This window comes from Triticum dicoccoides, chromosome 2A, assembly GCF_002162155.2.
Source record: "Triticum dicoccoides isolate Atlit2015 ecotype Zavitan chromosome 2A, WEW_v2.0, whole genome shotgun sequence".
NCBI lineage: Eukaryota > Viridiplantae > Streptophyta > Magnoliopsida > Poales > Poaceae > Triticum > Triticum dicoccoides.
In genome coordinates, this window is record NC_041382.1 from 346,578,234 (window position 1) to 346,593,996 (window position 15,763).

Sequence of the window (15,763 nt, forward strand, 5' to 3'; positions counted from 1 at the left end):
AGAGATCATCGCCCGCCGTGAGAACTAGTCTTCGCGACCTGTAGCACATAAAGAAAGTAGAGATCAGCGAGCTAGATCGTTGTATGCGTCTTCCTTATTCTTTTGCCCTTGTGTATTTCGGGCGTAGCCGCATCTGGCTTTTTTAATTATCTTCCTAATTATGTAAGACAATTATTATCCACTCTCGTCGTCCTTATATATATTCATCAGTCTCGCTATAAGTCGCAGTAGATGCTATATAGGTCAGTCGGATCTTACATCAAGATCCGTGCAAAATTTTCTTTTTAGATTTTCCTTTTTCTCTCTTAAATCTCTGTCAAGTGAGACATTGCCACACCATTAAACAGAGGCTTGGGCGCCATTAATGGAGACCTTGGGAGAGAGGTGGACGGCATATGGAGGTCAAAGGGCTCACACGCCTCCCGTACTCAAATAGCTACCCTGCACGGCGCCTCCTAGCTAATAAAAAAAGGGGACGCGTGGCGGCACGTAAATGGTAAATTGAACGCCTACGGTTTCAATAATACTTGTGTTTCCGATTGTAACGTGACAACACTTGTTCCAAAATGACTTTGTTGATTGTTAATGTGTGCGCCTTCGCAAATTGGACAGCAAAATTACCACAGCATGTTGGTGCCATGTCATGACACCAAGCCAAGTTTCATGATTTTCATCCGTGTTTCAGATTTATAGGAATTAAAAAACCAAGTTTCTCAATGTTTCTAGCCGAGCCATGACACCTAGATGTTTGAATTTCATTCCCATTTCTGGCATGGGAGATAGAAATTTACCCGAGGATGCACATGTGATTTTTCAACCAGCTTTGGTGCACTAGAGCATGTGCATGTATTTAAAATTTGAATTATGCACACAAAGGTGACATGTTCCCTCTCAGAACCACGAGCCTTCTTGAGAGAAGCTCTGGTTTGCAAGAAACTTATACCAAAACTTGTTCCTATTCTATAAAAAATTTTACCATAGCATGGTAGTACCATGACATGACAACATGCCAAGTTTCATGATTTTCAGGCGTGTTTTGGATTTACAAGAATTTTAAAACCAAGCTTCTCAATGTTCTCGGCCGAACCACGATGCCCAGATGTTTGAATTTCATTCCCATTTCTTGCATGTGACCTAGAAATTCACCCGAGGACACACATGTGATTTTTCAATCAACTTTGATGCACCGGAGCATGTGCCTGTAGTTCAAATTTGAATTATGCACATTAAATCACCATAAACTAAATTAATGTATAAAAAGGCCATACAAACCCGGAATAATTCCAAAATTTAGCCGGGCACTCATATAGTTCTATGTTGCCTCTGTAAATAAAATCCGGGGGGAGACAGTGTATATTAGAAATGCCATTAGACATTGTTATTTTCACGTCAAACCCATTGACCATGTTACATGACAAAAATAAGTCGATTCTCACAATGATAAGTTAATGGTCTCCATCACAACACACCCCTCAAATAAAACTAAGCACCCTGGAATTCTTTGACAAAACTAAGCACCCTGAAATTCTTTGACAACTAAACTGCTGGCCATATGATGTTGGCCATATATATTGTACGTATATAATGTGAAGAAACGAGTGGTAATACTATACCAACAAAAAGATGAAATGTACGAAATATAATGAGAAGAAACATAACATAGTTCTGCTGGGGGCTCAACACAACACACCCCTCAAATAAAACTAAGCACGCCAAAAATTAAACTAAGCAACTAATCCGGTAGACACTACATCAGAACCACCATGAGTAACCACACTGCCACCTTACTCGGAGTCCTCGTCCACATCCTCGAATTCGTCCTTGTCCCTCTTCCTCTTGGGCGATACTTCTTTGCTCGAACCGCACACTTGGCTCTTGCTCTTCATCCAACCCTTGTAGATATTGAAAAAAGGTAGCCATCCATTGCAGCATAGTGGATCTGGTCTATATCTAGTACAGTCCACTGCCATGTACGATGAAACATGTGCGGAGGTTTCTTTAGTTCACCATACGAAGGATGAACCATGGCTCCTGCCAGGGTCAACATTGAAGTCTGGTCAAGGGAGGGCACCAGCCCTTCCTTCTTGAGGCCGAAGGGGTCACCTACAACGAGGCCTATCCGACCCAGGATTTCCTCATCGTTCCTAAAGTCTACAGTAACGAATTTGGCTCGGCCTCCCTTGAGGAACTTCTTAAATTCCTCGCACTCAACGTCGGCATGGCATATGTGGTAGACCAAGCATAAGTCATGCACGCAAACCTGGATCACGGTTGGCTTCTTCTTCTCTACCTCCTTTAGATTCTTCTCGCTTCCCAAGACTATGGTGTACTCAACATCTAGCCCAGCGACCCAGTCATCATTTGAATTTTCGAACATGCGTTTGAAGTGGGCAAGACATTCTTTCACCGTTGCGGAAGAACGGGTGTAGATGACGTCGAACTCATTGCCGGTGATGGTTCTAACCTTGTACTCACTGCCAATCATGGAGATTTGGGATGCCATGGATTTGGGAGGAGGGTTAGGATTAGTGGAACTGCCGTAATGTGAAAGGACGAGACGACTAGGAGCGGTTTATCGATTGTAACAATGTCGAGTGGGGTGCGAATCGCTGGGTAGTGGCTTGACTGGTGGATAAATGGATTCATGCATAGTACTATGGGGGCCCAATTAGATGTCATGTCTCCCGACGCCTAATTAAATGGCTTTCGATGTCATGTCAAGCGTCGGGAAAATTACAGGTGATACGAAGCTTTACATTCTCCCATGATGTAATGCCCACGATGCGGTTATATCTCCCACGTGTCGAAGCACGACTTAGAGGCATAACCGCATTGTAAGCAATGTCGCAAGTGGGGTAATCTTCACACAACCCATGTACTGAATAAAGGAAAGAGATACATAGTTGGCTTACAATCGCCACGTCACACAATGCATAAATAACATTACATTCATCCAGATACAATCAAGGTCCGACCGCGGAACCAAAATAAAGATAACCCCAAATGCAACAAAGTCATTGATCGCCCCAACTGGGCTCCACTACTGATCGTCTAGAAAGGAAACGTAGTATCGTCCTGAGTCCTCATCGAACTCCCACTTGAGCTCAGTCGAATCTCCTGGAGCGGTATCATCGGTCCCTGCATCTGGTTTTGGAAGGAATCTGTGAGTCACGGGGACTCAGCAATCTCACACCCTCGCGATCAAGACTATTTAAGCTTATAGGTAGGTAAAAGGTATGAGGTGGAGCTGCAGCAAGCACTAGCATATATGGTGGCTAATATATGCAAATGAGAGCGATAAGAGAAGGCAAATGCACGATCGATAAACTATGATCAAGAAGTGATCCTAGAACAACCTACGTTCAAGCATAACTCGAGACCGTGTTCTCTTCCCGGACTCCGCCGAAAAGAGACAATCACGGCCACACACTCTGTTGATTCATTTTAATTAAGTTAAGTTTAAGGTTTTCTACAACCAGACATTAACAAATTCCCATCTGCCCATAACCGCAGGCACGACTTTCGAAAGTTCAAAACCCTACAGGGGTGTCCCAACTTAGCCCGTCACAAGATCTCACGGTCAATGATGGATATTCCTTCTCCCAGGACAATCCGATCAGACTCGGAATCCCGGTTACAAGACATCTCGACAATGGTAAAACTAAACCAGCAAAACCACCCGAATGTGCCGACAAATCCGGATAGGAGCTGCACATATCTCGTTCTCAGGGCACACTCGGATGAGACATCCTACGAGTAAAACCAACCCTCAAGTAGCCCCGAGGTGGCCCCGAAGTCCACTCGGTTCGGACCAACACTCAGTGGAGCACTGGCCCAGGGGGGTTTAAAATAAAGATGACCCTCGAGTCCGCGGAACCCAAGGGAAAAGAGGCTAGGTGGCGAATGATGAAACCAAGGTTGGGCTTTGCTGGAGGAGTTTTATTCAAGGCGAACTATCAAGGGGTACCCATTATAACCCAACCCTATAAGGAACACAAAAATCAAGGAACATAACACTGGTATGACGGAAACTAGGGCGGCAAGAGTGGAACAAATCACCAGGCATAAGGCCGAGCCTTCCACCCTTTACCAAGTGTATAGATGCATTAAAAATAGACAAGATATAATAGTGATATCCCAAAAATAAACATGTTCCAACAAGGAACAAACTCCAATCTTCACCTGCAACTAGCAACGCTATAAGAGGGGTGAGCGAAGTGGTAACATAGCCAAACAACGGTTTGCTAGGACAAGGTGGGTTAGAGGTTTGACATGGCAATATGGGAGTCATGATAAAGCATGTGGTAGGTATCGTAGCATAGAATAGCAATAGAGCAAGCATCTAGCAAGCAAAGATAGAAGTGATTTCGAGGGTATGGTCATCTTGCCTACAAAGTTCTCCGAGTTGACGTTAGCTTGATCCTCGTAAGCGTACTCAACGGGCTCCTCGATCACGTACTCGACTCTCGGCTCTACCCATATCAAGAACACAAGCAAAGGGAGACACAATCAACCACGTGCAATGCACAAGCAACATGATGCAAAACATGGCATGATATGCAGGACGTGATATGCGATGTATATGCATGTCTCGGGAAGGAAAGATTGAACCTGGCCTCAACTTGGAAAACCAAGAGTGCCACTGGAAAGAGGAGTTTATTTCGGTCGAAATCGATATAAAGATCACCGGAAATGGATGCACGGTTTGCAAATGGCAGGCATAACAAATATGGCACCGATCTGCGATTAACAGCAGGAGACCATACAAATGCATCAAGAACAACACGCTACTGCACTCTAACATAGCAACAAAGTACATGGAAGGGACCCACTCAAGATGCTTGAAGAAATATGAACACTGAGCTACGGCTAATTCACTCAATAGCAGGTTCAAACAAGCATGGCAAAAGTGCAAAAGATATCAGGTTACAGACTTAGTGAAAATAACAACATGTCAGGAATTTAACATCAGGAAGCAATGTTTAGAGCAAGATAACAACATGCTACAGGAACATATCATGGCAAAGAAAAGCATGGAATGAAGCTACTCAAAGCATACAACAAAACTCCCTTACTAACCATAAGCCAAAATTGATTAGAAAATACAATGGCAACCATGTGAACATAGCAAGTTTCGTTAACAGATTCAGACTTGGTAGAAAACTGGAACATGGCAAAAACAGATTCACGTAGGCATGTTTACGAGCTCGATGCACTCACCACAAAGCATGGCATGACAAACTAAGCATACACCCAGCAAGTAGACATGTCATAGAAGCTAAACATGGCAAGAACAACCTCATAGCAAGCACGGATAAACTATAGCAACCTCGGCAAAATTGCTTAACATGTAAACAATCTGCCAGGAACATTCTATAGAAAAAGTAGAGCTCAATTGAGTCAAGCTAGGTTGCTCCATAATTGCAAACAAACACATGGATGGATAGAGCATAACAATATCTCCAAAACATCCTTACTCATCATGCTCAAAAGAGGCATGGATCACTTTGTAGCAACAAGAATACATGGCATAAAAATATTAATAGGGCAAAGACTTAGAAATCTTCTAAGCCCCTGAAATCAGCAACATTACGAGAGCTACTTAGCATGCTTGTGCTAGTCACCACAGAGATCACAAAAATACATGGCATACACCTCTATAAAGATGGCATGGCATACTTCAAAACTCCTGTATAGCACAAGTTAATAGGAGGCACACATTAATCATGGAAAAAATGGAAAATGTTCAAATGCTGATAAGAATCTGGAACTAACATTGCATAGCACTCTTGCAATAGCATTTATGGCATCAAGATGAACTCAAATGAACATGGTGCAATGGAATGAAATGAAGTACTCGTCAAGGCGAACAATTTGATATGCTACACGCCCAAAACGGAGCCACGGATGCAGAGTTATGATGCGATGAAAAATGCTAAAATTACAGGGACTTAGGGCAAAATTAGGTCAACCTCTCAGATCCGGATCTAGATCGGGCACACAATCCGAGGTTCGTCACCGTGTCGCCGGAGTCCACGCCGGAGTTGGCCGAAATGGAGGAAGGAGAACGGGGAGGCGCGGTGACGCGGTGGAGGCCGAGGGCGGCGGGGTCGCCGGTGATGGAGCGAGGCGGCGGAGTCGGCGACATGGAGCGAGGCGGCGGCTCACGTCGGCGATGCGGCGGCGCGGCGGCGCCGACACCGGATGAAGGCGGCGGCAGGGACCCAGGCGCCGGCGAGGTCGGGCGACCGCGGGCGGGCGAGCGAGCCCGTGCGGCGGCGTCTCCGGGCCCGGAGGGCCCCGCGCGGGCTGAGCAGGCCGGCGGCTGCGGGAGGTGCCGGTGGGACACGTGGCGCGTGCGGATTCATAGGGCGGCGGCGGGATTTTTTGTCCGGCGGCGAGCGGACACGTCCGGCCGCGCGGAGGGGAGAGGGGTCTAGGGTTTGATCCGAAAATTTAGGGGGAGATGCCTTTTTATAGGTAGAGGGAGCTAGGAGGCTCCAAATTGAGCACAGTTTGCGGCCACGCGATCGTGATCGAACGGCCAGATGATGGAGGGGGTTTAGGTGGGTTTTGGGCCACTTTGGAGGGGTGTTGGGCTGCAACACACACGAGGCCTTTTCGGTTCCTCGGTTAACCGTCGGAGTATCAAACGAAGTCCAAATTGCACGAAACTTGACAGGCGGTCTACCGGTAGTAAACCAAGGCCGCATGACAACTCTCGGTCCAATCCGAGAATGTTTAACACCCGCACACGAAAAGAGGTAAAAGGGGACACTGGAGGACATAGGAGCGCCGGAAAGCAAAACGGACAACGGGGAAAATGCTTGGATGCATGAGACGAACACATATGCAAATGCGATGCACATGATGACATGATATGAGATGCATGAAAAAGATAAAAGCAACACGGAGACAAAAACCCGACAATGAGGAAATATCATAACTTAGTGCCGGAAATGGTAAGAGTTGGAATACAAATATGGCAGGTTACATACAGGGTGTTACAACACTCCACCACTACGAAAGGATCTCGTCTCGAGATCTAGGACTGGAAAAACTCTGGGTACTCAGAACGGAGGTGTTCCTCGCGTTCCCAGGTGGCTTCATGGTCGGAATTATGTGACCACTTGACTTTCAAGAATTTGATAGACTTGTTGCGAGTCTTGCGCTCAGTTTCTTCAAGAATAGCAACGGGGTGCTCATGATAAGACAAGTCTTCTTGAAGATCAATCTCTTCGAAGTTGATGGTGCGGTCAGGAGTCTTGAAACACTTGCGAAGCTGAGACACATGAAACACATTGTGCACGTTTGCAAAGTTGGATGGAAGCTCAAGTGGATAGGCGAGATCGCCTCTTTTGCCAATGATCTTGAAAGGACCCACGTATCTAGGGGCAAGCTTCCCTTTGATACCGAAGCGACAAGTACCTTTCATTGGAGAGACGCGGAGGTAGACATGGTCTCCGATCTCGAAAGCCAAGTCACGATGCTTGCTATCATAGTAACTCTTCTAGCGCGATTGCACGGCTTTGAGATTTTCACGAATGACTTTGCACATTTCTTGAGCCTCTCTGATCAAGGATTGCCAAGAAGTTGGCATTAACCAGTCTCTGACCAGTTAAGAGGAGTACGACACTTCCTGCCATAGAGAAACTCGAATGGGGCCTTGCCCGAACTCGCTTGGAAGCTGTTGTTGTAGGAGAACTCGGCATATGGAAGACAATCTTCCCACTTCATACCAAAAGAAATGACACATGCCCTGAGCATATCTTCAAGAATCTGATTGACTCGCTCGACTTGGCCACTAGTTTGAGGATGAAAAGCTATGCTGAAGCGAATGTTGGTTCCCATGGCCTTCTAAAAAGAATCCCAGAACTTGGAGGTGAAGATGCTTCCACAATCTGAAGATATCAACTCCGGAATGCCATGCAGAGAGACAATCCTGGAGGTATATAGCTCTGCCAACTGACCTGTTGTGATAGATTCTTTGATAGGAAGAAAATGAGCCACTTTAGTGAGCTTGTCGATGACAACGAAGATAGCGTCATTGCCACGTTTGGACTTTGGAAATCAAGTCACGAAGTCCATCTCAATATGGTCAAACTTCCATTCTGGAATGGGAAGAGGTTGGAGGAGACCAGCTGGTCGTTGGTGTTCTGCTTTCACTCTTCTGCAGACATCACATTCATTCACGAACTGAGCAATCTCGCGCTTCATTCGAGTCCACCAATACGACTGCTTGAGGTCATGGTACATCTTTGTACTTCTAGGGTGAATAGAGAGGAATGAATTGTGAGCCTCATTCATAATGACTTTTTGAAGGTCACCCTTAGGAACAACAATGCGATCCTCGAAGAATAGAATATCCTTGACATCAAGGCGATAGCACTTGTACTTGGGTTGACTCTTGGCAATCCCAATCTTCACCTTCTTCACCATAGCATCAAGAAGTTGAGCCTCGCGAATCTGATCTTCCAAAGTAGGAGAGACTTAGAGGTTGGCAAGGAATCCTTGAGGAACAACTTGGAGATTGAGTTTGCAGAAAGCTTCACAAAGCTCTGGTTGGTAGGGCTTGATAATCAAACTGTTGCAGTAAGCCTTCCCGCTCAATGCGTCAGCAATGACATTGGCCTTGCCTGGAGTATATTCAATACTCGGATTATACTCTTGAATCATTTCGACCCAACGAGTCTGCCTGAGGTTGAGGTTTGGCTGAGTGAAGATGTACTTGAGACTCTTATGATCAGTGAAGATGTCCACTTTTCTTCCCAATAAGAGATGTCTCCATGTTAAAAGAGAATGGACAACTGCCGCAAACTCGAGGTCATGAGTGGGGTAGTTCTTTTCGTTGGGCTTCAACTGGCGAGAGGTATAGGCCAAAACTTTCTTTTCTTGCATCAACACTGCACCGAGTCCTTGAAGGGAAGCATCACAGAAGACCTCGAGCGGTTTGGATTCATCAGGAGGAGTCAGGACTGGAGAAGTGACAAACTTCTTTTTGAGGGTGTTGAAAGCGATGTCACATTCAGGCGACCAGACATACTTCACATGCTTCTAGAGGAGGTTGGAAAGAGGCTTCGCGATCTTAGAGAAGTTCTCAACAAACCTTGGACAATAGCTTGCGAGCCCAAGGAAGCTGCGGAGTTGCTTCACGTTCTGAGGTGGTTCCCAATTCACAATTTCAGACACCTTCTCAGGATTAATAGCTATGCCCTTGGGGAGATGATATGCCCAAGGTAGAGAACCTCATCGAGCCAAAACACGCACTTTGAAAACTTCGCATAGAACTGATGTTCTCCGAGTTTATCCAGCACCAATCTCAAGTGCTTGGCATGATCCTCCTTGTTCTTGGAAAAGACCAAAATGTCATCGAGGTAGACCAAGACGAAGTCATTTGTGTAGGCGTTGAAGATGAAGTTCATGATGTGAGAGAATGTTGGAGGAGCATTGACGAGGCCGAAAGACATGACAATGTATTCATATGAACCATAGTTTGTTCTGAATGCTGTCTTGGGGATATCTTCTTCACGAATGCGAATCTGATGATAGCCCATACGGAGGTCAAGCTTGGAGAATACTTGAGCATCTTTGAGTTGTTCGAAAAGCTCATTGATGTTGGGAAGTGGGTACTTGCTCTTTATGGTCTTCTTGTTCAATGGACGGTAGTCGACGCAAAGTCCGTCCGTTCCATCCTTCTTGTTGACGAAAAGAACACCACAACCCCATGGAGAAGAACTTGGTCAGATGAGACCCATACGCTCTTGAATATCGAGTTGTTTCTTCAGCTCCTTCAACTCTTCAGGTCCAAGCTTGTAAGGACGTTTGCAAATAGGTTCCGTGCCAAGCTCAAGATCGATGACGAATTCAACTGGCTGGTGCGGAGGCATTCCTGGAAGCTCTTCTGGAAAGACGTCTTGATATTCACAAACGAATGGAATCTGAGAGATGGCATCCAGCTTGCCCTTCTCATTGAGAGAAAACAGTCGGATGGTATTATCACGAGCAGCAAAGATAATTACATCCTTAGACGAATGTGTCAATTGAATCTGTCTGGCAGCACAATCAAGCTGAGCCTTGTGCTTAGAAAGCCAATCCATTCCGAGAATAAGATCAATATCCGAGTTACCAAGGACCACTGGAGAGGACAGAAACTTATAGTCGCCCAACGTGATAGAGACATCGGGAGCAACCAAACTAGAAGTCATAAGCTTTCCGGGAGAAACAACTTGCATGACTTTGGGCAAAACCTCTGTGTCAACATTGTGCTTCGATGCAAAAGGGAATGACAAGAAAGAATACGATGCACTAGTATCAAAAAGAACTCTTGCAGGAATATCGTTAATAGGAAGGTTACCCATAATCACATCTGACGAGTCCTCTGCCTCAGTTGCGTTCAACATGTTGACCTTGACATGCTTAGGATTATGCTTGACCACTACCGTGCTAGCCGATCTCACGGGAGGGGGAGGAGGAAGACGCCTCTGATTGAAGCATTTGTTGGCATAGTGACCCTTCTGCTGACACTTGTTGCACGTGACCTCCGAGAGCGGATGGTGATACAGAGCACTTGATCTTGGAGCATGAGACAAAGTCTTGTTCTGAACGCCTGGGATGGGTGGGTGGGAAGATCCATTGCCACCTTTACTCTTCTGCTGATAAGGCTGATGGAACGGAGGAGGAGGCAACCAATACTTTTGCTGCTTAGTCGCCACTTGAGTTGAGGAAGAAAGAGTTGCATCTCTGACTCGCTTCTTGGAAGCATCGCACTTGAGTTGAGCAGTCTCTTGTTTTAGTGCCATGTTGTAGAATTCATCGTACTTCTGCGGCTCAAAAAGCACAAGGGCTAGTTGGAGATCTTCTCTGAGGCCACCTCTGAACTGATAAATCATGCTCTTCTTGTCAGGGACATCTTGCTTAGCGAAATGAGCGAGCTTCTGGAACATGATGTTATACTGGTAAACAGACAAGCTGCCTTGCTTCAGATTGCGGAACTCCTCACGCTTGCTCTCAACAACACTCTGAGGAGTGTGTTAAGCTTTGAAGTCTTGACGGAATTCATAACAGGTAATCACACGACCTCCTCTGGAATCTTTGTATTGCTGAAACCATTCTGCAGCTTGGTCTTTGAGTTGGAACGAGGCAAACTTGACAAAGTCCTCAGGCCTGATGTTGCTGCACTCGAAATGCTTGCAGATATTCATGAGCCAATCATCAGTGTCTGTTGCCTCGACATAGTTACCGAAGGTCTTTGGCTGGTTTGCGAGGAACTGGTTGAGTGTAGCAAACTGATTATGATTGTTGCCATGGCCTTGGTTCCCTTGGTTGCGCTCTTGCAAGAGTTGCACGATCAGCTGCGTGTTGGCATTGGTAGCGGCCATCACAGCTTGCCATGCCTCCGGAGGTGGAGGTGGTGGTGGCGGTTCAGGATTCTGACGCGTTGGAGGAGCCATCCTGAAGAGGGTGACATCCGTTAGCATCTTGACAGACATATATTCAAGCTGAATCAAATGGATTGAAATTGCAACATATTGTCTTAACATCCGAACTAAATGAACAAATGAAAACCAATTGAAATGGTCACACTTCCATAAATTGAGAAGCCACTTAGATAGAGGTAGATGAATAAAACAACAAGGTACGGATAAGAACAAAAACTTGGTGAGGATTACCCAATCACAAACCAAATATCTGTGGAAGAAATACTAGAGCTACAAGAATTTCCACCTATGAAACTCCCGAAATTCTCCCGGTTATGCAATCAGGTGTTGGGGATACAGGAGAAGCATAATATCTCACCCAAATCTAGCAAATCCTACATCCAGCTGTATCCATCCTTCAACACATAACAAAGAAACCTTCGGAAATCATTTACCTCAACCTTCGAAAAGCATCCGTTATACGAGTTATGGCAATACTCCCGAACTCCCGACCCAGTACTGGGTGGCGTCTAGGTTATCTCACCAACAACTGCATAAAAGAGATTTTTGATGTCGGCGAAACTCAGGTATTCCAGAACTGCAACGATAAAATTGTGACGACAACACCTCGGAGCTCAACTCCCCGGGACACTGCCACAACCCCTAAATGTCAGGAGGCACCAAGAACAATGTTCTCTTCACAAAACCACCGAAACGATTCCATGATACCCGCGTGATCCTAAATTTTTTTAGTGAAATTTGGGAAGAGAAGAGTCAAAACTCTACGTCAGGATGCCTCACCAGAGCGACGAAGGGACTGATGAGTAAAAATAATCCTACTCTCCGATATATATAATCCTAAATGACTGAAAACATTTTTCTAGACTCAACAACGCCAACGATTCGATCAAGCAGGGGGGGCTCCTAAGTCGGGGAACGATCTGATTACCAACATGTAACGCCCATGATGCGGCTATATCTCCCACGTGTCGAAGCACGACTTAGAGGCATAACCGCATTGTAAGCAATGTCACAAGTGGGGTAATCTTCACACAACCCATGTACTGAATAAAGGAAAGAGATACATAGTTGGCTTACAATCGCCACGTCACACAATGCATAAATAACGTTACATTCATACAGATACAATCAAGGTACGACTACGGAACCAAAATAAAGATAACCCCAAATGCAACAAAGTCCCCGATCGCCCCAACTGGGCTCCACTACTGATCGTCTGGAAAGGAAACGTAGTATCGTCCTGAGTCCTCATCGAACTCCCACTTGAGCTTAGTCGAATCTCCTGGAGCGGTATCATCGGTCCTTGCATCTGGTTTTGGAACGAATCTGTGAGTCACGGGGACTCAGCAATCTCGCACCCTCGCGATCAAGACTATTTAAGCATATAGGTAGGTAAAAGGTATGAGGTGGAGCTGCAGCAAGCACTAGCATATATGGTGGCTAACATACGCAAATGAGAGCTAGAAGAGAATGCAAAGGCATGATCGATAAACTATGATCAAGAAGTGATCCTAGAGCAACCTACGTTCAAGCATAACTCGAGACCGTGTTCTCTTCCCGGACTCCGCCAAAAAGAGACCATCACGGCCACACACTCTATTGATTCATTTTTAATTAAGTTAAGTTTAAGGTTTTCTACAACCGGACATTAACAAATTCCCATCTGCCCATAACCACGGGCACGGCTTTCGAAAGTTCAAAACCCTGCAGGGGTGTCCCAACTTAGCCCATCACAAGCTCTCACGGTCAACGAAGGATATTCCTTCTCCCAAGACAATCCGATCAGACTCGGAATCCCGGTTACAAGACATCTCGACAATGGTAAAACTAAACCAGCAAAACCACTCGAATGTGCCGACAAATCCCGATAGGAGCTGCACATATCTCATTCTCAGGGCACACTCGGATGAGACATCGTACGAGTAAAACCAACCCTCAAGTTTCCCCGAGGTGGCCCCGCAGTCTACTCGGTTCGGACCAACACTCAGAGGAGCACTGGCCCAAGGGGGTTCACAATAAAGATGACCCTCGAGTCCGCGGAACCCAAGGGAAAAGAGGCTAGGTGGCGAATGGTAAAACCAAGGTTGGGCTTTGCTGGAGGAGTTTTATTCAAGGCGCACTGTCAAGGGGTTCCCATTATAACCCAACCGTGTAAGGAACACAAAGATCAAGGAACATAACACCGGTATGACGGAAACTAGGGCGGCAAGAGTGGAACAAAACTCCAGGCATAAGGCCGAGCCTTCCACCCTTTACCAAGTGTATAGATGAATTAGAAATAGACAAGATATAATAGTGATACCCCAACAATAAACATGTTCCAACAAGGAACAAACTCCAATCTTCACCTGCAACTAGCAACGCTATAAGAGGGGCTGAGCGAAGCGGTAACATAGCCAAACAATGGTTTGCTATGACATGGTGGGTTAGAGGTTTGACATGGCAATATGGGAGGCATGATAAAGCATGTGGTAGGTATCGTAGCATAGGCATAGCAATAGAGCGAGCATCTAGCAAGCAAAGATAGAAGTGATTTCAAGGGTATGGTCATCTTGCCTGCAATGTTCTCCGAGTTGACGTTAGCTTGATCCTCGTAAGCGTACTCAATGGGCTCTTCGATCACGTACTCGTATCCCGGCTCTACCCAAAGCAAGAACACAAGCAAAGGGAGAAACAATCAACCACGTGCAATGCACAAGCAACATGATGCAAAACATGGCATGATATGCAGACGTGATATGCGATGCATATGCATGTCTCGGGAAGGAAAAATTGAACCTGGCCTCAACATGGAAAACCAAGAGTGCCACTCGAAAGAGGAGTTGATTTGGGTCGAAATCGATATAAAGATCACCGGAAACGGATGCACAGTTTGCAAATGGCAAGCAAAACAAATATGGCACCGATCTGCGATTAACAACACAAGACCATCGAAACGCATCAAAAACAACCTACTTCACTCTAACATAGCAACAAAGTACATGGCAGGGACCCACTCAAGATGCTTGACAAAAGATGAGCACTGAGCTACGGCTAGTTCACTCAATAGCAGGTTCAAACAAGCATGGCAAAAGTGCAGAAGATATCAGGTTACAGACTTAGTGAAAATAACGTGTCAGGAATTTAACATCAGGAAGCAATGTTTAGAGCAAGATAGCAACATGCTACAGGAACATATCATGGCAAAGAAAATCATGGAATGAAGCTACTTAAAGCATACAACAAAAGTCCCTTACTGACCATAAGCCAAAAGGGATCAGAAAATACAATGGCAACCATGTGAACATAGCAAGTATCGTTAACAGATTCAAACTTAGTAGAAAATTGGAACATGGCAAAAACAGATTCATGTAGGCATGTTTACGAGCTCGATGCACTCACCACGAAGCATGGCATGACAAACTAAACATACACCCAGCAAGTAGACATGGCATAGAAGCTAAACATGGCAAGAACAACCTCATAGCATGCATGGATAAACTATAGCAACCTCGGCAAAATTGCTTAACATGTAAACAATCTGCCAGGAACATTTTATAGCAAAAGTAGAGCTCGATTGAGTCAAGCTAGGGTGCTCCATAATTGAAAACAAAGACATGGATGGATAGAGCATAACAATATCTCCAAAACATCCTTACTAATCATGCTCAAAAGAGGCATGGATCACTCTGTAGCAACAAGAATACATGGCATAAAAATATTAACAGGGCAAAGACTTAGAAATCTTCCAAGTCCCTGAAATCAGCAACATTACGAGAGCTACCTAGCATGCTTGTGCTTGTCACCACAGAGATCACAAAAATACATGGCATACACCCCTGTAAAGATGCAATGGCATACTTCAAAACTCATGTAGAGCTCAAGTTCATAGGAGGCACACATTAATCATGGCAAAAATGACAAATGTTCAAATGCCGATAAGAATCTGGAACTAACATTGCATAGCACTCTTGCAACAGCATTTAGGGAATCAAGATGAACTCAAATGAACATGGTGCAATGGAACGAAATGAAGTACTCGTTGAGACGAACAATTTGATATGCTACACGCCCAAAACGGAGCCACGGATGCAGAGTTATGATGCGATGAAAAACGCTAAAATTACTGGGACTTAGGGCAAAATTAGGTCAACCTCTCAGATCCGGATCTAGATCGGGCACGCAATCTGAGATTCGTCACCGTGTCGCCAGAGTCCATGCCGGAGTTGGCCGGAATGGAGGAAGAAGAGCGGGGGAGGTGCGGTGACGCGGTGGAGGCCAAGGGCGGCGGGGTCACCGGCGATGGAGCGAGGGGGTGGCTGGCGTCGCTGATGCGGCGGCGCAGT